The sequence below is a fragment of the Erpetoichthys calabaricus genome, chromosome 7 (assembly GCF_900747795.2).
Source record: "Erpetoichthys calabaricus chromosome 7, fErpCal1.3, whole genome shotgun sequence".
NCBI lineage: Eukaryota > Metazoa > Chordata > Cladistia > Polypteriformes > Polypteridae > Erpetoichthys > Erpetoichthys calabaricus.
The window spans coordinates 64,333,853-64,359,938 of NC_041400.2; the positions used below are offsets into that span (position 1 = coordinate 64,333,853).

Consider the following 26,086-nt stretch of genomic DNA (forward strand, 5'->3'; position numbering starts at 1 on the left):
TTAATTACTCTTTTTATTTTTATTTTATTTTATTGTAGAATCAATCAGACAGCAGCCAGCCAGGTGGCCATGCATCGCATGTGTACGGACGCCGTTCTCATTCCCTCCCACCTTCGCCGTCACTTCCTCTACCTCTTCATATCTTAAATCATTCCTGAGGCAGATTGAAGACTTAAGTGCTAGCTTAAGTCAAAAATTAAGGAAAACGTACTAAGTAATTGCAATACAAACAATGACTTAATCAGTTTTAACGCGAAAAGAAAGAAGAGAAGAAGTGGGCCACTAGGGTGGAGAAAAGAAGAGCTGCTCAAGGAAGCAGCAAGCGCGTCAACTTCTGAGCAAACGAATGCTAAACATACAGAGAAAGAGTAGGAAAACTGTAAGTCAAGTGTATTCACTGAACGTTATTGTGCAGTCCACCGTTACTGGTTAATAAATAAATGTTTTCGACAGCACCTTAGGATATGGAGTACCTAAGGGTTAAACTGTGACAAGGAGTCTGCAAAAGAAAGGCTGTATGCAGTGAACAAAATTTCTGACACATTAAAACTAAATTGGTAGCCCTAAGAGGAGCCCACAAGGGCTCGCTTAACTGCATGATCAGTGTATTGGTCCGATACACAAGTAAGAATTTCAGTGACTCTCTAGATGTAATAATAAACTTGAACTTCAACTTAATATAATTTGCAGCCTTTACTTATTTAACATGTCCTTTATTTTGTCTGCTGTGTATACTTTTTTTCCCCTTCATTGTTGTAAGAATAGATTTTTCCCCAGATGTTCAAATTCTGTTTAACATATTCTTTATAAGTTATTAATATTGGATAAAGAAAATGTTGTAATAAAATAAACCCATTAAAAAACTGGCAGAATCAAAACAAAATCTTTGTTTGGGTTTACCTAGAGTTTCCAAGACAAATCCCTTTGGGTACCATATTGTACCACACTAGTGGGTAAGTGGCTGCATAGGCCAGATTTAAAATGGGTTTGTGTGCAAATTTCTTTGAGGTTTATGCTTAAGAAGACGTCTGTGGTGTGGCAATGCTCTTAACAGTTTTATTTTTTACCTCAGTATTTCTGAATATTTATATCAGACCTAAGTTTGTTCTTTCCTTTCATACTGAAGGTTTACCAAATAAAGTTTTAAATGTTATTTATTAATACCTCCATATAGTGCTCAAATGAGAAAAAATGCAATGTAAAATAAAAATAAATTGCTCTATGAAATGTCATGGTTGCAAACCGATCATTGTTCTAGTGTCTGGGATTGAAAGCCCACTTGTTGTGGGATACGTCCTTCAAGTCTTTGAATGTGTTTTTTCTGGTTACTCCAACTTTCGGAACTCACCCCAAAGATGAATTTTTAGTTTAATCTATGATCCAATGAATTTTGAGCGTGGGAGTGTGCATGAGTTTGCCTGTGATGGACCTCAGCCTCACCTTCATTTGCACCTGATGTTGCTGTGATATTCTACACCCCATCCACACAAGATCCTGATTTTCATAGACTGGATTAGGGCAGTTTGAGAATGTTATGATTAATGTAAAAATCAGGTGCTGCTTCTTAGGATTTTGTACTTAATGCTCACGCCAAAGATTACACCTGACGTCTTTAGACATTTTCTGGATGTAGCACTTTACCTTTTAAATTGCTGCTGCATGCTAACTTAATGTAGACAGTGACAAAGACCTGAGATTTCATACAACCTAACATTATAAGTGGACCCCATATGAATTTGTTGAAGGAAGCATTACTGCTGCAGTGACCACTTATAAACTCTTAAATTTAACATTTATTTTGTTACTTCTAACTTACTGTACATTTAGAAAATTCTCCACCGTTTTGTGTAATTTTAATCAATTTCTTTTATCTGAACCCATCTATCCAACCATTTGTAGTCCTTTGTAATTGGTTCTTGACCATAATGAGCTAGTAAATAACCCAAATGCATAGCGGAAATCTATACTCTTTCTGTACCTCTCATCATGAATACAACCACAGCCCAGAGGAACATAATCCATCCATCCATTTTCCAACCCGCTGAATCCGAACACAGGGTCACGGGGGTCTGCTGGAGCCAATCCCAGCCAACACAGGGGAACATAATCCATCTACCCATTATCCAATCCGCTATATCCTAACTACAGGGTCACGGGGGTCTGCTGGATCCAACCCCAGTCAACACAGGGCGCAAGGCAGGAAACAAACCCCGGGCAGGGCGCCAGCCCACCGCAGCAGGAACATAATACATTACATTTATGTAGTGTGCAGAACATGTAAAACATCCTGACTTAGAACTTAACTTGAAGCCCTAGCATTGGGAAATGGCTTTCATCGACACCTTACACTTACTAAAAATGTAATTTAACAAGAAATGAAACTTTTTGCGTGTTCTACAGCTCTCTGATATTCAGTGTGATTTTGTACTCTTTGGTGTGCTAGGCCAGTAACGTCACTTCAAGAGAGGCCCATTGAATCAATAAGATGAATAAGAAAGTAGGCTCTGTTATGGGACATACTTTCGACCCACTGGACAGAGTAGTGGAGGTGAGAATAAGGACAAAGATGACGGTCATAATGAACAATGCGCACATCCTCTATATGACATGCTATCTGGTTTCGATTTTTATTTCATTGCAGCTATTGCTCAAAATTTCTGGCGGTTACTTTCGTACATGACTTCTGTCTCAGGTTAAGAGGATATCTGAAAGATGGCCTTCAGTGTGTAAAATGTTATGCATACCCTAAATGCAAACTCAATATGGATTTGGAAATGTACTCACATATGGCTTTAGTTGGGCATGGCAGAGAAACAAGTTGTAAAAGGATAAGAATGAGACTTGAATCATAAGAATACTGTCAGCTTCTTTCTTAAATACACCCCAAATCTTAATGTCATCTGCAATAGAGAAAAGACAATTCCAAAATGCTGGCTTTAGGGACATAGTATCAAAGACAAAGCCCAACTTGAAACTGTCAAATAAAAAAAAGATTAGGTTAAAAGAACACAGACACTGGATGGAAGATGGCTGGAAAAGTGTATTATGGTCAGCTTCCTTGAGTCACCTTTTTCTCTGTTGCAGACAACACTGGGATTTGGGTGTGTATTTAAGGAAGAAGCCAACTGAAGACCTGATAGGTGTTTTTAAACTACAGACGCTGATGTACTTATTGACTTATCCAGTTTGCCCTCTTCTCTCAAGACAGTAATAAACACCTCTGTATGAAAACAACAGTCTAACATGATTCTAGAGAAAGCTGTGACATTTTGGCCATTATTGAACGCGGAACTGAACTGTAGGAATGCTAGTACCTCACAACCTATGGTTTCAGAAGTGTTAATGCAATTACAAATGTTCCTGCAATAACCAATTAGCATTTAAAATGACTAATTAAGGATAAGCTAAAAGAGTTGGCCATTAGGACACAAAAAAATGGTTGCTGACAATGGGTCTTTGCAGTCATATGAGCAGTAATAAGCAAGCATTAGTAACCTTTAGCAACACTAGTAATATCTTGGCTGTATTTTTTAATCATTTTAATGGTATCTTAATAAAAAAAAAAAGGCAAATGTCTGTGTGTGTTCAATTCTGTAAACAAAAGCAAATACAACTGTAAAAGGTTGGAGACCAGCTGGGTACCCCATTTAATAACAAAAGTGAAAGAAAATAATAGAATTGAAAAAAGTAGTACATCTTGCATCCTTGTAAGCTTCTAGCTCAATGGTTTCTTCCTCCTGATGTTCTGCTGTTGACATGAGCATGATCTAAGGTAGGCAGCGATTTTGGATGCCGTTGTTTAAGTAACTCCCGGGGCCTAAAAGCCCTGTTGCTCTTTTCTCCACAAGTGCACCAGAAATGATGTTATACTCCAACTCAGGACTCGCCCTCTCTTCTATGGAGAAGAAAAAATTAGCACTTGTGTGACTAATATATTGGTCTTTAATTATCCTATTTGCTTTTCAAAGGAAGTAAGTTGTAAATGTTCTGAACATAAGGCAGATAATACTCTGCGCCACTTTCACCGCCCATTTCAGGGCTATACATGCAAAAACTATATCCGTTATTCAACCACTTAATCTATAGTACATTCATCCATCCATCCATCTTCCCCTCCATTTTTATAGCCTGGTTATCCATGAAAGAGTCGGGTAACAGCTAGAACCTATCCCAACAATCATTGGGTACCAGGCAGTAACAACACCAGTCCATTGCAGGGTGAACACACATACACACACTCAGGTCAGTTTATCAATGCTAATTCACCTTCCTTTATGGCCTTGCTGTGGGAAGAAACCACAGAACATGCAAACTCAGTACCATTGTACTGCCATGGCACCGTATACAGTAAATAATACAGTAAATATAACAGAAAAAATATAAATAAAAAAACTCAACCAGACATTACAGAATGTGTTGCTGTGAAGCAGCAACGCTAACCACCGCACCTCCATGTGCCCAGTCAGATTAAAACAAAGAAAATAAAATATGCACACATATCTCATGATGGTCCATAGAACGGAGTTGCCATGTTAATCATCCTTAACATCATATAAAGAAAGACTTTCAGATCATAGTAACCAAGTGCAAAATTAAGATGCTCCAGTGAAAGAAAGATTTTTTATTGCATGGAATGCGCACGTGTTGCTTCAGGGAAAGCAAACAAGATGAGAAGGACTTAATTCAGATAAAAAGTTTGTGAATTATACTGACAAGGTAATCGTTAATCGTAAAGAATGCAGCGTTGTTTGCGAGCTCATTGTTTGCCCTCCTGTAACGGCCCGGCGCAGGTTTGCTTGGTCACAGTCGACTTCGCGAACTCAATCGCTGCTCTTTGAGGGGTCTCGCAGAGCGCCTTTGTGTGAGCTACATATTAGCCGACGAGTACCTTTTCCCACAGGTGAAGGCGGAAGCTGTGTGCGGACCACCCCGACACCCCACTGCTTCCATCTATGATATCTATACAATTGTTTGGTTAAGACCCCCATCTCCGCCCCATATCTCTCTCTGAAAAGATTTTTAACAATCGGGTGGGTTGGTGTTTGGGGCGCCGACAGTGACATGAACCCTGACTTTTTAACATGTAATAGTGTTCTCCACCCACTCACCCAACCCCCTGGAATTTCACTATAAGTAAATGTGCAAAGAAAGGGATCGCATCAGTCAGATTAACGTGTCCTGCTGCATGGCTCACCACATCTAAAACAGTAATTATATTTAAATCTCAACTCACTAATCTGTATACATTGCTGCCAGTCGATCATTACTCCTTACTTGGAAAGCTGCGAAAAGAAAAAACAGCGTGAGACAATTGGATCTTTTTTTGAGGTTGGAGTAAGCTGCATTGTGGCTTCTCAACTTTTTTTTTTTTTTACGAATGAAAGTTTCTATGAGGTGATTGTTTGGGTAGTAATTAGTAGTTCTTGGCGTTGGTGCATATGACGTGATTCCTGCTCCAAGTTTGCTACGATCTGGACTCCCACCTCGGTGGGACAGGACCCCTGAGTCTCCAAGACCTTAACACGCAACTTCACAAGGTGAGTTTTTTTTTCCCTATATATCATTCCGTAATAAAAAAATAAATAAATAAAAACTAATTCGTACTACTTTCGGTAGAATGTGGTGTTATATTCAATACTTCACATCTCTGTATCAGTAAATAAATAAACCAATACGGATTTTTATAAACGTGATTTGTGCTGCTGCTTTTAATTGTTATTTTTTATTCAGTGTTACAGTAGTTAATGAAAGAAAACAATAAAGCTATCAAAATACTGAACAGGTTACTTACATGAAATACACCTCTTCACTAGATGGCATTATTCAGGCGCGTCTCCGCTAGTATACGTGCGATTTTAGTTAATTGTTATGATGTTATATTTTATACGTGTTCAAAGTATTTTGTATGTGTTACACTATTTCGAGCTACTCGACTTTCTAGAAACTTTTGAACAAGGACATCGTTCGCGTCAGAATGCAATACTGTTACGCTGTAAATATATCGGACTGAATCATTTCATTGATCTTTTAATCATTGAGCTTTTGGAAAATTTGGTGAATACACTGATGCTTTTTATAGTAATGCAACTATGTTTTTGTGCTATCTTTTAAACATGTTGTTGTGATTCACCCAGTGAGGCTACAGCGTCTGTAAGATGTAAGGGTACGAAGAGGGTATGAAGAAGACTCTGGTTACAATCAATCATTCAGTAACTCAGTCAATCATTGAATCATTTGGTCAAATCCATCGGTTTCCCGAACTCTCTTTTATAATTACAATGCCTTAGGAAGCAACGTAAACGTGGAATCAACTGTGAACGGGACGAATTTACTTTTGACAAACAAACAGTTGTCAAATTAAGTTGATCTGTTACATAGAATAATTAGTACTGTTTATTCAAAAGCAATTGTTTTATATATATATATATATAAATAAATAAATAAATAAATAAATATATATATATATATATATATATATATATATATATATATATATATATATATATATATAATTTTACCGCCTGCAGTGGTATTGATCTTTTGTTTTAAGTGTACATTTCCAAAGAATAATAATAGTAATAATGAATGACGGTTATCTGTAGAAGAATCACACAAAAATATATTCCAGATGGAATGGAAAACCGTTAGGTATTGCATCGCTATTCCAAGCAAATTTTTATAGGCTCTCAATTCGCTTCTGTTGAAAACCTGATGAATTGTGAATTTGTCTGGATAACTATAACGCACAGTCAGCTCACCGTCTGAAAAGACCGCTTGTATGAACTGCTTACAACGACAAAATGTTCTTTAGGGGGCAAACGGTCTTCAAGGGCATTTACATAAGGCACACTTCTATGGAGTTTTAGGGAGTGCGGGGTGGAAACAGCTGGTTAAACAAACATTAGAGTCAGAGCGCGTGTGATCGGATAAATTAATAATGCACTTCTTTATTTATTTCATGAATGGGGTTATTTTGTGAAGCCAAAGAGGCTACTCTTCTAGTAAGCGTGTCAGAAAATGCCTTAAAACATCTAACACTCCCACTTTCCCACCTCTGAAAAATTCAAAAAGCGAACTACATTTAATCTGTAGTAACATTCAATTAAAACTGTGTTCTAGAGTTTATGGTCAAAATGGGATACGTTGAACATGGCCTGGGCAGGCAGTAAAGCATCTGCCACCTTGTAAAACAAATCGTAAAAGCAGTACCATTACGCCTCGCCGTGGCCAATGACGTGTTCAGGGCGAAAACAGAACCAGTGTGACGGCCACCTGAGCACGATCATTGTTACACGGGCGGGCACACGCACTCGTTTTGTGAAGCCTGCTGTATATAAAAATGAAGCAGGAGAACAGTTTTGGGGTGGGTTATATGGGCGTATTCTTCAACTTCTGCAAGACACGGTGCCTTTATGGAATTGTGAGAATGGTGACAAACTGCATGAATAACGCAGTCCAGCAATTTTGTTATACGAATTAAATGTTATTTAACATGGGAAAGGCGCTATATAAATAAAATGTATTATTATTATTAAGTATTCGTGAAACTGAAAATCTGAAGAAAAATAATTTCTGGAGAGATAAAATAATTTACCTCAAAATCAGATGTTTGTATAGATTTTCTTTATTTGTCTTATTAAGCAATACAGAAATTACATTTAGTATTAGGTGTAACTATGTTAATATATTTGTGTTGGTTTTGTTGTCCACTGGAACAGTCTTCCACATTGTGGCTAATAAAGAAAAACAAATCTTACATACTATATATATATATATATATATATATATATATATATATAATGTGAATTTCCCCTTGGGATTAATAAAGTATCTATCTATCTATCTATCTATCTATCTATCTATCTATCTATCTATCTATCTATCTATCTATCTATATACATACAGTATACACCCATACCAGCTTATACATGAAATATTTTTTAACATAACTGCTTTACAGCTTTAAAGATCTGTGTTTCACTTGCAGCTTGGTCACTGTCTAAGTGGAGTTTGTGTGGGATTTCTATGGGTACTTTATCACCTCCCGCAAGGTTACTTGGTGCCCCCAAATTGGACCAGTATGAATGAGTGTGGGTGTGTCAGAAAGTGTGGTCTGTGGTGAACTGGTGCCCAGCCTTGCACATGATGGTCATAGAAGAGACTCTGAATTCCCTGCTCCCTGTAATTTTGTAATGAAAAGGGAGGATGCAGAACATGTATGGATATCTATCTGTTATATAGCACCTTTCATGTCTATCAGATCTATGTATCATATAGTGTTCTATCTTTCTACCTATCATATAGTGCCTTTCATGTTTACCTGATCTATCTATATATACAGGGCTATTCAAAATGAAAGAGCATATTTCAAAAATGTATTTCAAACAAACTGTATAAGACAGAAACACATTCCGCACATCACTGGATAGAGGAAAGTTCAAAGTTTGGTCCTATGGTCCTTGAGGTTGCATGCACTCAACATGAGCACCATGTGTAGCGCAACAAACTTCAGAGTGGTAGACCATTTCTTGCCACACACGAGTCAACTGGTCCCTAGTTACTGAATTTGAACACGCCTCAGATACGCTCAACATTTTCTTCTGATGTCTGTGGACGACCAGTGCTTTTACTTTTACATATTCAACCTTCTATGAATTTTTCATGCCACTCGTAAATTTACTTATGATGAGGTGGCTGTTTCTTGAACCGTCGGCAGAATTCAGGTTGCACTTGAACAATGGACACACACTTCACAAATTGCAGCACGCAAAATGATTTCTTTTGTGGTGTTATTGCCATTTTACTATAAACGAGAAACAGCGCTCGGTAGCATTCACTGGTACTTTTAGGTGGGCTTTTAAACTTTGAACTTTCCTCTATCCAGTGATGTGTGGAATGTGTTTCTGTCTTATACAGTTTGTTTGAAATAAATTTTGGAAATCTGCTGTTTCATTTTGAATAGCCCTGTATAATAATAATAATAAATTTGTATAGCACTTTTCTAACCTGCTTAAAGTACTTTACATAAACATTGGGGAACCACTTACCATCACCAGCAATGTAGCATCCACCTGAATAATGTAACGTCAGCCACATATGCACCAGTACACTCATCACACTTTAGGTATTAGTTGGTGAGGAGGTGAGACAGACAACCAGTAAGGGGCAGGGGATGATTAGGGGGCCAGAATGACCAGGTTGTGGTGGGCAGTTGAGCCAGGACATCAAGAAACACCCTACTCTTTTTGATAGAGGCCCAGATTTATTTTATGACCACAGAGTCAGGATCTTGGTTTTACATCTGATCCAAAGAATGGTGCCATTTTAGAGCACAGTGTCCCTGTCACTGCATTGGGGCATTTGGATCAAATTAAAAACCACAGGGTAAGCACCCCCTGATGGCCTCACCAACTGCTCTTCCAGCAGCAACCCAAGCTTTTCCTAGATGTTCTTAAATCCAAATACTGAGCAGGCCTGACCATACTTGGTTTCAGGTGGATTACCTTCTCTGAAGTGAAGGTGGGTATGGCTGCTATGTACTGTATAGTGTCCTATCTATCTATCTATCTATCTATCTATCTATCTATCTATCTATCTATCTATCTATCTATCTATCTATCTATCTATCTATCTATCTATCTATCTATCTATCTATCTATCTATCTATCTATCTATCTATCTATCTATCTATCTATCTATCTATTTTCTGCTCTCTTTTGATAATATACAATGATTTTTGTTTTGCGCAGTGTTTAAAAGGAAAATCAACAGTAACTTGAATTATTTTTCAGTTATAAAGCCTTTATTTTCTACATGTGTAGGTTCTTACACTGAGGTGTGTGTGGCTGTGTGTATCTGAAGCTGAAAGGAGGTAAAAGATAAGTTTAAGATTATGATGCACACACAGTATCTATCTGTATGTGGGTCAGAGTTAACAGAGATGGCAAGAGACTGTTGTTCATATCTGTTTTGAGCTTATAACCAAGATGCAGAAGCACAGAAAATGCGGGGGGCTTATCTCTGTATATATTAGAAGGTGAAAATGGGTTAGAGACAGTAGCAGGATATTGGGCCTATCTATCTGACAGGAAAATCTGAAAAGCTGGCAGGATCATTTTCATAACTGCTCCAGCTAAGGTTTACTTGTGCAAATTATATCAATGCTGTGTGGGCTTCTTTGTGGGCCATACATCTTTAGAAAGGGCAAGGTTGAGGGTGTTGCAGACATAGCCTTTAAACTGACTGTCTTACACTTATGAGCCATATTAGGTTTTGTACCAGGAAGTTACTTTAATATGTATCTTATTATAGTTTTGTGAGACCAATGGTTCATTTTAATTAGGCCTTATTTTGGCTAATTTTACATTTGTGCGAGAAACAGCAACAGCAGAGTATTTTCTGAGGTTTTACAAAATCTTATGATGGGTAAATTGCACCCTCTTGTGTTTGTATGGAGGCTGTAAACAGTATCTTAACTCCTTCAATAGAATCATAGTATGTTAATAGATGGAGCTGCTTTCAGGAGAGGGCACATTTTGCAAAGAATATTTTTTTTACTCTGAAACTTTTTTTTTTCCATCAAATAATCTAAAATAATGTTCTAATGAAAATTATATCTGTGCTGTCTTTAAGAGATGAGATGCAAAAATTCCAAGAAGTTCAAATCTATATTTAATCAAATTCCAATTAAATGCAATCAACTGTCTCTTATTTTTCTCAGCTTGGAATAATTACTGTCAATTTACTATTGAAATATAGAAGTGAGGGTTGATGGATGAAGAAGGGTGAACTTTCGGCATTCATGCAGCCGTGACGTGAGGGTGAAGGTTACACTTGAGCAAAGCTGAGCCTCATGCTGGGGTTCTTTGTCAAATCATAAGAATTTAAAATAGAAGAGACGCACTGGAAACACTTTAGTTTAGGTACTGCAAAAATGCATCTAGTACTCAGAAATTGTTATGTATGAAGACATTGACAAAGACTTCTTATGATACTAATAGCACTTACAAAGCATCACTAAAGTGATTATTCATCTCTGTGCAGTGTGGCTTACTAAGATATCGTCACTATGGAATGGTCAGAGAGAGCTTAAGTGGGACATATTTCTCTTGAGATTTCCTGCTTCAGTGTAATACCTGTAAATCTTTCAAATTTACAAGTACTTTTTAAATACTCTTAATATGCCTCACTGAACAGAGATAAATAACAACTCTACTGATTCTGTAAATGTTAAGGTCAAAAGAAGGTTTTTTTAAGGTCTTGTTACATAACAGTGCATGAATAACAGATGCATTTTGCAGTACCTAAACTACAGTGTTACAGAATTTATTTTTACTTAACCATTCATAAAAGTATCTATTCAACTTTGCTTTGCCAACCCTTATTTTTATGTTTGGTCTAAATTGTTTTAATTGAAGCTTTCTATCTAATGCAATGTTGGATACAATAATCAACTGTATTGTTTTAAAATGGCACCTGTTACAGTCATTCACTGAGTCTTTTTTATAAACCATAACAGACTTGTTGGAGGTTCAGGTGCTGGGCAGGAACCAGCCATGGATGATGGTCAGCCTGAAACAAGTCACCTTTACAGGATCAGTTTTGAGTATTTGATCAACATAACTTTCTGGATATTAGAGGAAATCAGAACAACCAAATAGTCAAAGGAATCCTCACAAAGAGAGTGACCAGACTGCAACTGTAACCCACTTAACAAAAGTTCACTTTACCTACAGTCTTCCAAATATATTTGACTATTTTATTCCCCTGTTAATTTACTTTGTGTAGGATTTGGATTCTTTTGCCCGTTTGCATTATGTAGTCACTGTAAACTACAGTTAGGTCCATAAATATTTCGACAGAGACAACGTTTTTCTAATTTTGGTTCTGTATATTACCACAATGAATTTTAAATGAAACAACTCAGATGCAGTTGAAGTGCAGACTTTCAGCTTTAATTCAGTGGGGTGAACAACATGATTGCATAAAAATGTGAGGCAACTAAAGCATTTTTTTAACACAATCCCTTCATTTCAGGGGCTCAAAGGTAATTGTACAAATTAAATAACTGGAAATAAAATGTTCATTTCTAATAACTTGGTTGAAAACCCTTTGCTGGCAATGACAGCCTGAAGTCTTGAACTCATGGACATCACCAGATGCTGGGTTTCCTCCTTTTTAATGCTCTGCCAGGCCTTTACTGCAGCGGCTTTCAGTTGCTGTTTGTTTGTGGGCCTTTCTGTCTGAAGTTTAGTCTTCAACAAGTGAAATGCATGCTCAATTGGGTTAAAATCAGGTGACTGACTTGGCCATTCAAGAATTTTCCACTTCTTTGCTTTAATAAACTCCTGGGTTGCTTTGGCTGTATGTTTTGGGTCATTGTCCATTTGTATCATGAAACGCCGCCCAATCAATTTGACTGCATTTAGCTGGATTTGAGCAGACAGTATGTCTCTGAACGCCTCAGAATTCGTTCAGCTGCTTCTGTCCTGTGTCACATCATCAATAAACACTAGTGTCCCAGTGCCACTGGCAGCCATGCACGCCCAAGCCATCGCACTGCCTCCACCGTGTTTTACAGATAATGTGGTATGCTTTGGATAATGAGCTGTTCCACGCCTTCTCCATACTTTTTTCTTGCCATCATTCTGGTAGAGGTTGATCTTGGTTTCATCTGTCCAAAGAATGTTTTTCCAGAACTGTGCTGGCTTTTTTAGTTGTTCTTTAGCAAAGTCCAATCTAGCCTTTCTATTCTTGAGGCTTATGAGTGGCTTGCACTTTGCAGTGCACCCTCTGTATTTACTTTCATGCAGTCTTCTCTTTATGGTAGACTTGGATATCGATACGCCTACCCCCTGGAGAGTGTTGTTCACTTGGTTGGCTGTTGTGAAGGGGTTTCTCTTCACCATGGAAATGATTCTGCGATCATCCACCACTGTTGTCTTCCGTGGACGTCCAGGTCTTTTTGCGTTGCTGAGTTCACCAGTGCTTGCTTTCTTTCTCAGGATGTACCAAACTGTAGATTTTGCCACTCGTAATATTGTAGCAATTTCTCGGATGGGTTTTTTCTGTTTTCGCAGCTTAAGGATGGCTTCTTTAACCTGCATGGAGAGCTCCTTTGACTGCATGTTGTCTGTTCACAGCAAAATCTTCCACATGCAAGCACCACACCTCAAATCAACTCCAGGAGTTTTATCTGCTCAATTGATAATGACATAACGATGGACTTGCCCACACCTGTCCATGAATTAGCCTTTGAGTCAATTGTCCAATTACTTTTGAGCCCCTGAAATGAAGGGATTGTGTTAAAAAAATGCTTTAGTTGCCTCACATTTTTATGCAATCATTTTGTTCACCCCACTGAATTAAAGCTGAAAGTCTGCACTTCAACTGCATCTGAGTTGTTTCATTTACAATTCATTGTGGTAATGTACAGAACCAAAATTAGAAAAAAGTTGTGTCTGTCGAAATATTTATGGACCTAACTGTAGTTTACAGTGACTACATAATGCAAAAGGGCAAAAGAATCCAAATCCTACACAAAGTAAATTACTCACTTAATCAAATTCAGAGGTGTAGTCTACCACGGCAGCATTGGGTGCAAGGCAGAAAACAGAGCTGGACAGGGTGCCACCCTATACTAGGATCAATGTGCAAAATCATGTTCTCTCTCTATACTTCTGAACGGGTTGGCAGTATCTTACAGCTGCTCGAGAAGTGTGTGCTATCTGTCAATAGGAAACTAGGAGCTGAGCCAGCTAGAAATGACTAGATTTTAAAAATTAGTGTTAATTTCCCTCTTGTCATCTGGTAAAAAAAAAAGTATCACAGATGTTCAGGCATCTAGTTCACTGCCTTTTCACTGTTGCATTGCCAGTAATGCATTTTTTGGCTTATGTCAACCTCCATATTGCTTTGCAGTTTCATTTTAATTGGTTGCTCATTTTAGTTCTTGATATTGCTCCCAAAACCTGTGCTTCTACTTATACCTAACCAGAAGCCAGAAGAAATAGTCTCATATCATCCACTTAGAAATATCATTCATATTCAGATATTAATATTCTTTCAAAATTTAAGCGACTTTTAGGTTGTCTATAATCTGAACAAATCTTACTTTATAGCAGTCCTGCCCATTAGTTCAGTTCTGTTTCACTTCTTTAAAATTAGTCATTTTTATTGTTTCTGTTTGATGTCCTTAATTCATTATTGAATGTGGAGACAGTGTTGCCCTGACAATAAATATAAATTTGAATATGTATGGTTTTAATGGATATGAAAACTTATAAAACAGTCATCCTAGCATAGCAATTTCATTTTGGGCTTTAGTGTAAAAATCTTTTTTTGGTAACTGCTTGAATTTTTGCATAATAATTTGAGGTTTAAATGATATGACTGATTCAAAAAGTTAAAGGCACTATATATGTGAACTAGCAAAATACCCGCGCTTCGCAGTGGCGAAGTACTGCCTTAAAATTGTTATTAAGAAGAAAAGTAAACTTTTTAAACTGAGGGAAACTATACAAATAATTATTTGTGAAGGATCTCTTTGTATACCACGTTGTCAGTTCGGCCCTCCGGTTGTAATATGACCAAGCTGTGCGCTGAGCTTACTCTTGAGCATGCAACGTACAGTTGGCCATGTGAAAAGCAATCTTGCCTCAAATCAATGCCAACCTTTTGTAGGGTTTGTCCCAGACACTCATTAATTGTCATTGCGAAGCAGAGCCTTACTGGAAAGTGGAGGGATTTGAATTGAAATGGGAGATCAGAGGGTATAACGGGGATGCGAGGAATAAAAACTCTCTCCCCTGAGCCACTGCCAGTAAAAATAGACACGTGACCTGAAGTCTCGTGCCGTTACAAAGTTTCGGTGGCTGTACGCAAATCCACAATCGGCTTTTTTGAGTCAAACCCGTTGTTTTCATATGAGCCGCTTTTTATTATTGGGATCGTACCTAGAAACAGAAGCTCTATTAACTTGTGGATTTGCCTGCGAGTATTTAGCGACAGCGTCTGTATGAACTTGTGGATTTGCTTGTGAGTATTTAGCGACAGCGTGTCAATTAACTTGTGGATTTTTCTGCGAGTACAGTATTTGGCGGCAGTGTCACGAAGTTGTTTCCGTCTAGCTGCATCAGAAAATGTACCATGACGTCTGACACGCCTCCTTTTTTACTGTTTTCTCACAGCTTGGATTGCTGCTGTCATAATCGGTTTGAGTTTCATGGTTTGTTTCAATTACGTTAGTATTTGCAGGACTTGTTGTGTTGAAGTGACATTCGACATCTGTCAAGCGTTGTAAACATACAACCGGTTTCATCGATAACTTCGCATCCAGCTTTTGAGAGTTGAAACATTCATAAACATCAAAGTGTCCACTACTCAAATCGTAACCTGTGAATCTAAGATGTTTAAGAGGCATTGGCGGTTCTCCAAACGTGTAAAATAGGCAGGCAGCCAACTACGAGGGAGGTGTGAGGATGGGGGACGCAATATAGGCAGGCAGCCAACTACGTGGGAGGCCGGGGGACGCAGGACACAGGACGCAACCCCGCCTCACAGGCTATGGACGTATATATGTACGTAAGTAGAATTCAGTTATGACCGTTAGGCGTAGAATTTCAAAATGAAACCTGCTTAACTTTTGTAAGTAAGCTGTAAGGAATGAGCCTGACAAATTTCAGCCTTCTACCTACATGGGAAGTTGGAGAATTAGTGATGAGTGAGGGCTTTGCCTTTTATTAGTATAGATACAGTTAATGTTGCAATTTAAAATAATACAGTTGTCTTTGAAAATAGTTGTCCTGCCATTCACATTCCAAGGCAAAAAAAAAGAAAAACCCATTGTTCATCCAGTAATGTTGCAATGAATTTGTCATTGCTCATGAATCTTGTTACTCTCTGAATTTGACAAGTAATTTTTGGCTATAAATGTTGCCCTTTGTTTTATTGAACTTTCAGTATTCTGTCAAAGTTGTTCTAAATTACCCAGAGCTCTTAGAAACAAGGTGACAATGTGATATTCTTCCACATCTAGTTTGGCATAGAGACAGCCATGCTGCCTACCTATCAAATCAATATCACTTATAAACTGAACACAGTCAAAATGTACTGTATGCATATTAGCTGAAAATGTGTGTGTGTTCAATTTTAAGTTTGTTTGTCTTAATATATTTGATAATGTTTTCAGCATGAAAATCTGTAGTCACAAGACACATTGATACGTTTTGTACAAAAAATACAGAATTTGTTTCTGCTTTTGTTTTTCAATCAGCAGTGTTTGTTTGGGTGAGCTTTCTGTTTACGAAATGAGTGCAATTTTGATATTGCATATTAAAAGGAATGTGTATATGTACTGGTATCCTGTTCAGATTTTGTAATAGTTAAGCTATTTTGGTAACCGAGCAAATCTGATGGACTGAATGGACTCTTCTTTATTTGTCAAACATCTTATGTTCTTTTGTTTGTATCCTTTGCAGACGGAATGGATTATGAAAAGATACAGAGTGGTGCATTGGGCCAGCGTCTGGAGTTCAGATCTAATGACCAGTCATTGTCTGTGTCAACTTTACACATTGTCCTTGTATTTGAGTTGGTTTTCCTCCCGTATCCCTAAATTTGTGAGAATTGTGTTAAATGGCAATTTCAAATTGGCCTTGTGTGTTGGTGGGTGAGGGATTGGTGACCTGCCTTAGGGTTGTTCCTGCCAAGAACCCAATGCTTCTGGGGTTGGCTGTGACACTGAATTTAATGCAATACATTGTATGCACGACCACCACACTTATGTGTCAACATGGCACTTAAAGACAATAAAATGAAGAAGTAGTATTGTGCAGTGCTTGAAGTGGGACTTAATTGTTTGTGGTTATCTATTTATGGTGATCCAATACCATGTGATTTAAGAGTGGAAGTGAAACATCTAGTGCTGAGATACACTGGTATGCTAAGCAAAGGTGCCAGTACTCTGGGCAGGGTCCCCTGTGAATCTTTCAGCGCTGAGATAAACTTGCATGCTAAAGAAAAGTGCCAGCATTCACCAGCATTCTAGGTAGGTCTCAATGAAACTTTGAGCACCACAATACACTGTTACAAAGTGTCAGTATTCTAGCTTCCCCCATGAACCTTCAAGCACCACAATTAAATAACATCTGATCAAAGAGTGGGGGTTTTGGGGAGCCCTAGTGAAACTTCGAGCACCATGGGTGTAGTGAATGCTAAGATAAGATGCAGCCTGATAAAACACAACATTTAAAGATTTTGATTGAAATGGTTACAGTAACTACCTCACAGTTTCAGTGAGTCCCAATCTGTGTGGAACATACAACAACAACATTTATTTATATAGCACGTTTTCATACAAATGATATAGCTCAAAGTGCTTTAAAGGATGAAGAAATACAAGAAAGACAAAAATATAAAAAACTAGGGGGCTCTTCCCCCTGCTCACTTCGCTCGCCCACCCCTGGGTTTGGTTTACTGGATGTACAATTTAAAGAGATTGTTATTTTCATGGGAATTGTTACATATGCATTATTTTCACTTTTACTTTAAAACTTTTGTAAAAACAATACTTGTCCTTTATTTCTTGCCCCAGGCGTGGTTACATTTCTTTCTCGCAGGACGTATAACGCTGCTCATGTTGTGAAGGGGGATGGGGGCGGCTGAACGCACACTAAGGAGATGCAGTCATATCAGCTGCTGTCTTTCTGCTGCTGTTGAGCTGCCTGTTCTGCTTGTCTCACTGCCCGATCATTTCAAAGCCTGTACAGCAGCTGTCCTTTTGCCACTTCGTGTCTCTGCCGCTTGAGTTGTGAAGGGGAGGGGGGGTATTAGGGTGGCTGTACGCACGCAAGGAGAAGCGTTCGGATCATCTGTTGGCTTTCTGCTGCTGGTGAGGTGAGTGTTTTGCTTGTTGTTGTTTTAAGAGCTGGGAGCACATGAAGCATGTCTGCGAAAAGCAATCAAGCAACTGCTAGGTTAGATGTCCATGGACTTGTTTTAAATGATGTCTCACTGTCTTGTCTTGCGTGACATTGTAAAAACAATACTTGTCCTTTATTTCCGGCCCTTGGCGTGGTTAAATCTCTTTCTCACAGGACGTATAATGCTGCTCGCGTTGTGAAGGGGGGGCGGCTGAATGCATGCTAAGGAGATGCTGCCCATCGATCATTTTAAAGCCTGTACAGCAGCTGTCCTTTTGCCACTTCGAATCTCTGCCACTCATGTTGTGAAGGGGGGGGTTAGGGTGGCTGAACACTCGTAAGGAGAAGCGGTTGGATCATCTGCTTGCTTTCTGCTGCTGGCGAGCTGCGTGTTTTGCTTCTCGCTTGTTGTTGTTTTAAAAGCTGGGAGCAAGTTAAAGTGTCTCTTGCGGGACTTCAAATTGTCTTCCAAAAAGATCACGTCTCGTCTCCCTAGTCTCCATTCCAAAGATTTTTTCTTATAATAGAGAGATTAAATTAGGCAATACTAATTAACATAGAATAAAAGTAAGGTCCGATGGCCAGGGAGGACAGAAAAAACAAACAAAAAAAACTCCAAATGGCCAGAGAAAAAAAAAAATCTGCAGGGGTTCCAGACCACGAGACCGCCCAGCCCCCTCTAGGCATTCTACCTAACATAAATGATCTCAATCAGTCCTCATTGTATTCAGGGTCCACATGAAAGAACTTGACGGTGATGGTCATGTGGACCTCTGGCCTTCAATCCATCAATGTAGGGACAGCACGGTGCTTTGATCAGGAGGTGGTGACGAAACCCAGAAAAGAACAGCAGAGAAAGTAGAGGTTAGCATGGATTTCGGAGCCACCATGAATGAAAATGATAAAATGCATATACAGAATATCAGGATTAAACTATGAAGCTATGAGAATGCCATGTTAAAATAATGAGTTTTTAGCAGTTTTTAAAGTGATCCACTGTATTAGCCTGGCAAATTTCTATTTCAGATTTTAGTCAATAATTACCCCTAAATTCTTTACCTCCATCTTGAATTTTAATCCTAATGGATCTAGTTTATTTCTAATACCCTCATTATATTCATTTTTGCCAATCACTAAAATTTCTGTTTTCTCCTTTAGTTTGAGAAAATTACTACTCATCCATTCAGAAACACAAATAAGACATGAATTAGTATTACTAGATTTAATACTAGATGTTACATTATTCCTTGCCTTTTATCTAATGTTTGAGCTCTTTGAAATATTTGTAATAGAAAAAGTGTGTCCAGAACACAATACAAAGTTATAAAGTGAACTCCTTTTTATGGAAAGAAAAAGGGTCCCAAGGCTAGAAAACCCCTTTAATTAATACAAGAAGAGAGTCTAAATAATCTATTATAAAAATAAATCCTGTGGGAGGGAATGACTAGTCCTGCGGTGGGTTGGCACCCTGCCTGGGATTGGTTCCTGCCTTGTGCCCTGTGTTGGCTGGAATTGGCTCCAGCAGACCCCTGTGACCCTGTGTTCGGATTCAGCGGGTCAGATAATGAATAGATGGATGGATGGGAATGACTAGGAGACGATATGTGATCTTCACGTTAAGATCACGGAAGACAAATAAAAGACCCGCGAGATGAAAGAGAATGGCCACGGAGCATCTTGCAGGGATATAGAACATAAGATTCTTGCAAGACATGCCCTACTTACAAGCAACATCAGAGCACGGCCAGCAAAAAAATCAGTAGTGTAAAGGCACACAGCACACACAGATCCAGGGATCTCAGTGCATATAAAGCGCATAGAGGACGATACGTTATAAATGAAACATCGACGACTAAAAGATCGCATTAGCACAAACTAAAGGAAATTAATCATCAGGACCAGGTGTAATTGAAAAAATAGCAGGACAAAGCGAGGTCAGAAATAAAAGGCAAAGAGCAGAAAACAAAGACTTTTCGCCTTCGCATCAATCAATGCACAAAACGTAGATTTATACAATAATGGACCATACGCTATGAGAATCTGTGGTCCCGCAACAGTTAAAGCAACGACAAGTTTAATTTCAAAGAAAACACAATTCAGTCAGGTGTATATTTATGATCACGGAGAAGTGATCACATCGCGAGCAGCAGAGACACGAAGTGGCAGAAAGGACAGTGGCTGTACAGGCTTTAAAATGATCAACGGGCAGCGCGACAGCAGCTGCCTCCCCCTTCACAATGCAAACAGTGTTATACGACCTGCAAGAAAGAGATTTAACCACGCCTGGGGCCGGAAATAAAGGACAATTATTGTTTTTACAATGCCACGCGAGACAAGGCAGTGAGCCATCATTTAAAACAAGTCCACAGATATGTAGCCTAGCAGTTGTTGGATTGCTTTTGGCAGACATGCATCATGTGCTCCCAGCTCTTAAAACAGCGACGTGACAAGCAGAACAGGCAGCTCACCAGCAGCAGAAAGACAGCAGATGATCCGACGGCATATTGTTAGTGTGCGTTCAGTCGCCCCACCCTCCCCCTTTACAACGCGAGCAGCATTATACGTCTTGCGAGAAAGAGATGTATCCACGCACGGGGCCAGAAATAAAGGACGAATATTGTTTTTACAAAAGTTTTTAAAGTAAAAGTGAAAATAATGCATATGTAACAATTCCCATGAAAATAACAATCTCTTTAAATTGTAGATCCGGTAAACCAAACCCGGGGGTGGGCAAGCGAAGCGAGGAGGGGGTGGAGCCCCCTAGTAAGCTTAAAGATAGATCTTCTATAGGAAGTCAAAAACCAGCCAAAAATCAATCCAGAGCACTAGCCTCCCTAACTTACTGTATTACCTGGTTACACTCCTGTGTTGGTTTAAGAATTAACAGGGAAAGGTAGCATGCAACAGATTGGACAACAGATATGGTAGAACTATGCAGTTTTAACTGGTGGGAAATTCACTCAGGCAACATTCCCTCATTTGTACATACTTGCCCCACAGATGTGGACATGAATTCAGGGTCTGGATTCAGAGTGTAGAGTACAGCTGTTTTAGCTTGTTGAGCTATTTTATGAGGAAATCCATTGCATCAGTTTGTGTTTTTTTTGTTTTACACTTAGGACAATTTTTTTAGTTGAAGAGATTATTTTTATTTTGAAATTTTAATTTTTGAAATTTCTTTTTATATAAGTTTGAACTTTATTTCCTTTCTTGAGACCACACTGTGTCACATCACACATTGAAAGCTTCTACAGGTTAACATGGGTCCTCTGTTGACAGGATTTGCCTTCCTGATAAAAGCTGATAAACTGTAGTGCAGAGGCACAAAATGCCTTGTCCGAGTTATGGATTAAACCAGTGAACTAGTGTTCATACAAAATATAATGTTCAATATTTTGGTTTGCCTCTTGCTTTTTGAGCTGACACAGTTTATGTCTTAGTGTTTGGCTCTGGTTTTTGAATAGAATGTTCTTGGTGAGCAACATTTTACAATTCTATTCTGATTAAGATTCTTTTGACTAAGCCCTCTGATTAAAAAAAAAACTAATTGTGTGCTTGGAGCCTTGTGAAAAATAATTTTTTAATTTTGGTTCTGAAGGAAACATGCTTTTCCTGGTCAGCTTCTTTAAAAATCGTGCCAGTGGGAAACTTGGGCCAGACAGTTCAGGAAAGAATGTGTGCAGAGAGTATGGAAAAGAAGACAGGTGGTAGGTGCGGTATGGGTTTTTGAACAGTTGCTTGTTTTTCTATGACTGGCATGACAAACTCCCCTCACTCTAGTGACCAGCTTGGCCTCTGACTGTGAGGGAATCAATCTTCTTTTCGCAGAAGGTACTGTACATTTCAGCCTCTCACTGTAGTGGTTAAAAATCAAAATCCTTCTTGTTATAGGTCTGAGTAGAAAGATTATTATAGGTTAAATTCTGAAATTTGATTGTATGAAAATGTTGTCCTGTATGTGGAAGAGACAGATAAGCATAGCAAGAGAATTCAAACTATAGTTCCAGCCCATGCCTTCTGCCTCCTAGAAAGAAGTACAGATAGCTCTGTCAGTGACGATACATTGATCTAACCCACTGCCCTACTCCCTTAAGGGTATTGGCTTGCCAGGGTAAATTTAATTTGAATTAGAAGAACACTACATTCCCAGATGGTGAGTAAAATATTAAATTCTTCTAAAATTTGGAAAAACAATATTTCCCTTCAAAAGACATTTTACTCCATGTATTTCACAGTCAATCAATTTCACAAGATAGCTAAAGCTGTTCTGATTGTTGTCAGGTTTCTAATTTCAAAATTCATCTTTAGCAATACACATTAAGCAATTTACCATGAGCAAATTTATTTCACTCCATGTTAGCTTGCCATGAAAGTTGTTAAAATTGTTATGATTAAACTAAAAGAATATAAACAAATGAGACGGCATTATAGGATTAACATCTGCCCCTTTGTTTATAGCATAATGGTGTACATGCTGTGTGAAGGTTACAGAAAGTTGACTGTCCCTAGACACTAAACACATTAGCAATAAGTGGTTTAATATATGGCAGTAAATTATTTACTGTAGATAATTCATATTTAGACTTACACTTCATGCAAAACTATTCATCCATTTATTTTTTCTTTGTACAGCCTGCTTATTCCATTACTGGATCTAAAGGCACAAACCAACCATTAGTAGGATGCCAGAAACAATGTAAAAAAAAAAAAAATCAAAGTTAGCATGTGCATCTTCAGAATGTAGGAGAAGACTGGAGTGCACAGAGAAAGGCCACTCAACCACGGGAAGTACAGTACATGAAGATTCCAAACAGACAATAACTGAGCTGGCAAGATAACTCAGGTTTCGGTGGCTGTGATGCAGCATTGCTAACTGCTGTGCTGCTATGACAGCTTTCATTCAAAAGCTACTTCAAAAATGTATACTGTGTATGTATTTGTGTGTGTTTGTGGGTCTGTGTTATGGCAAGAAGTCACATTCTACTTATTTCTTTAAGCATAACTCTTAACACATCTTACATATTGGTCATTCTGACATTATTTTTAGTATTGCTGTTTGTTTCAACTGATAATGTAACAAATGACAGACAACATAATAACTAATGAGAAATAATCTGAAAAATAGGATGATGTTAGAAAAAGCATAATACATTTGTTAAGAATAGTGTTTTATTATTATTAGCAGTAGTTCTAGTCAGGGGCTTCAGATTTGTCAGTCGAGGTTCGTGCTGAGAACTATGGCCCCATTGCAATAGTCCTTCTGTGCTCGATTATCTGAGCCAAATGTGCAGTGTTGTGCAGGTTAGTTTTAAAAGTACAATTATGTTTTATTTTGACTGGCTGTTACCATAATGTTTGATGAAAATAGCTAGTCTCAATTTAGAATAGGCATTCATGAATCTAACCATCCATCCACTTTTTGAAGACATTAAATCTAAGTTATATATAATATATATATATATATATATATATATATATATATATATATATATATATCCATCCATCCATTATCCAACCCACTATATCCTGACTACAGGGTCATGGGGGTCTGCTGGAGCCAATCCCAGCCAACACAGGGCGCAAGGCAGGAAACAAATCCCCAGCAGGACACCAGCCACCGCAGGGCACACACACACACCAAGCACACACTAGGGACACACTAGGGACAGTTAAGGATCGCCAATGCACCTAACCTGCATGTCTTTGGACTGTGGGAGGAAACCCACGCAGACACAGGGAGAACATACAAACTCCACGCAGGGAGGACCCGGGAAGCAAACCCTAACTGCGAGGCAGCAGCGCTACCCACTATATATATATATATATATATATATATATATATATATATATATATACAGTGGTGTGAAAAACTATTTGCCCCCTTCCTGATTTCTTATTCTTTTGCATGTTTGTCACACAGAATGTTTCTGATCATCAAACACATTTAACCATTAGTCGAATATAACACAAGTAAACACAAAATGCAGTTTTTAAATGATGGTGTTTATTATTTAGGGAGAAAAAAAATCCAAACCTACATGGCCCTGTGTGAAAAAGTAATTGCCCCCTTGTTAAAAAATAACCTAACTGTGGTGTATCACACCTAAGTTCAATTTCCGTAGCCATCCCCAGGCCTGATTACTGCCACACCTGTTTCAATCAAGAAATCACTTAAATAGGAGCTGCCTGACACAGAGAAGTAGACCAAAAGCACCTCAAAAGCTAGATATCATGCCAAGATCTAAAGAAATTCAGGAACAAATGAGAACAGAAGTAATTGAGATCTATCAGTCTGGTAAAGGTTATAAAGCCATTTCTAAAGCTTTGGGACTCCAGCGAACCACAGTGAGAGCCATTATCCACAAATGGCAAAAACATGGAACAGTGGTGAACCTTCCCAGGAGTGGCCGGCCGACCAAAATTACCCCAAGAGCGCAGAGACGACTCATCCGAGAGGTCACAAAAGACCCCAGGACAACGTCTAAAGAACTGCAGGCCTCACTTGCCTCAATTAAGGTCAGTGTTCACGACTCCACCATAAGAAAGAGACTGGGCAAAAATGGCCTGCATGGCAGATGTCCAAGACGCAAACCACTGTTAAGCAAAAAGAACATTAGGGCTCGTCTCAATTTTGCTAAGAAACATCTCAATGATTGCCAAGACTTTTGGGAAAATACCTTGTGGACTGATGAGACAAAAGTTGAACTTTTTGGAAGGCAAATGTCCCGTTACATCTGGCGTAAAAGGAACACAGCATTTCAGAAAAAGAACATCATACCAACAGTAAAATATGGTGGTGGTAGTGTGATGGTCTGGGGTTGTTTTGCTGCTTCAGGACCTGGAAGGCTTGCTGTGATAGATGGAACCATGAATTCTACTGTCTACCAAAAAATACTGAAGGAGAATGTCCGGCCATCTGTTCGTCAACTCAAGCTGAAGCGATCTTGGGTGCTGCAACAGGACAATGACCCAAAACACACCAGCAAATCCACCTCTGAATGGCTGAAGAAAAACAAAATGAAGACTTTGGAGTGGCCTAGTCAAAGTCCTGACCTGAATCCAACTGAGATGCTATGGCATGACCTTAAAAAGGCGGTTCATGCTAGAAAACCCTCAAATAAAGCTGAATTACAACAATTTTGCAAAGATGAGTGGGCCAAAATTCGTCCAGAGCGCTGTAAAAGACTCATTGCAAGTTATCGCAAACGCTTTATTGCAGTTATTGCTGCTAAGGGTGGCCCAACCAGTTATTAGGTTCAGGGGGCAATTACTTTTTCACACAGGGCCATGTAGGTTTGGATTTTTTTTCTCCCTAAATAATAAACACCACCATTTAAAAACTGCATTTTGTGTTTACTTGTGTTATATTTGACTAATGGTTAAATGTGTTTGATGATCAGAAACATTTTGTGTGACAAACATGCAAAAGAATAAGAAATCAGGAAGGGGGCAAATAGTTTTTCACACCACTGTATATATATATATATATATACTATGTATACCTATATATATAGAATCAGAATCAGAATCAGCTTTATTGGCCAAGTATGTGTACACATACAAGGAATTGGACTCCGGTTTTACCTAGTATTGTCCCTGATGCTTTGAGATTGACTTAATTGTTCATGAGAGTGATGGCCTGAGGAAAGAAACTGTTCACATGTCTGGTAGTTTTGGCGTACAGTGCTCTGTAGCGCCTACCAGAGGGAAGAAGTTGAAAAAGGTTGTAACCAGGGTGTGATGGGTCTGCAATGATGTTTTCTGCCCGTTTCCTGACTCGAGATCTGTATAAGTCTTGAATGGAGGGCAGATCAACACCAATGATTTTTTCTGCAATCCTGACTGTCCGTTGAAGTCTGTTCCTGTCCTGTTTTGTGGCTGAACCAAACCAGACTGTGATAGATGAACAGAGAACAGACTGGATTACTGCAGAGTAAAATTGGATGAGCAGCTCCTGAGGCAGGTTGAACTTCCTGAGCTGGCGCAGGAAGTACAACCTCTGCTGGGCCTTTTTAACAATTGTGTTTATGTTTAGTTCCCACTTTAAGTCCTGGGAAATTGTGGATCCCAGAAACCTAAAGTTTTCCACAGCAGACACAATGCTGTTGAGTAGTGTGAGAGGGGGCAGCACTGGGGGGCTCCTCCTGAAGTCCACTGTCATCTCC

At 38.7% G+C, this 26,086-nt stretch overlaps 1 protein-coding gene across 1 annotated transcript in view; it reads left to right on the forward strand.

Moving 5' to 3' along the window:
- The first annotated feature begins 5,114 nt into the window (after positions 1-5,114).
- The window catches only part of hapln1b (hyaluronan and proteoglycan link protein 1b), a 129,964-nt gene continuing 108,992 nt past the window's right edge, over positions 5,115-26,086 (forward strand). Inside the window, exon 1 of the mRNA XM_028804712.2 lies at positions 5,115-5,537. The gene's annotated coding sequence lies outside the window, so the exon portion shown is untranslated. The remainder of the gene's footprint in view (positions 5,538-26,086) is intronic.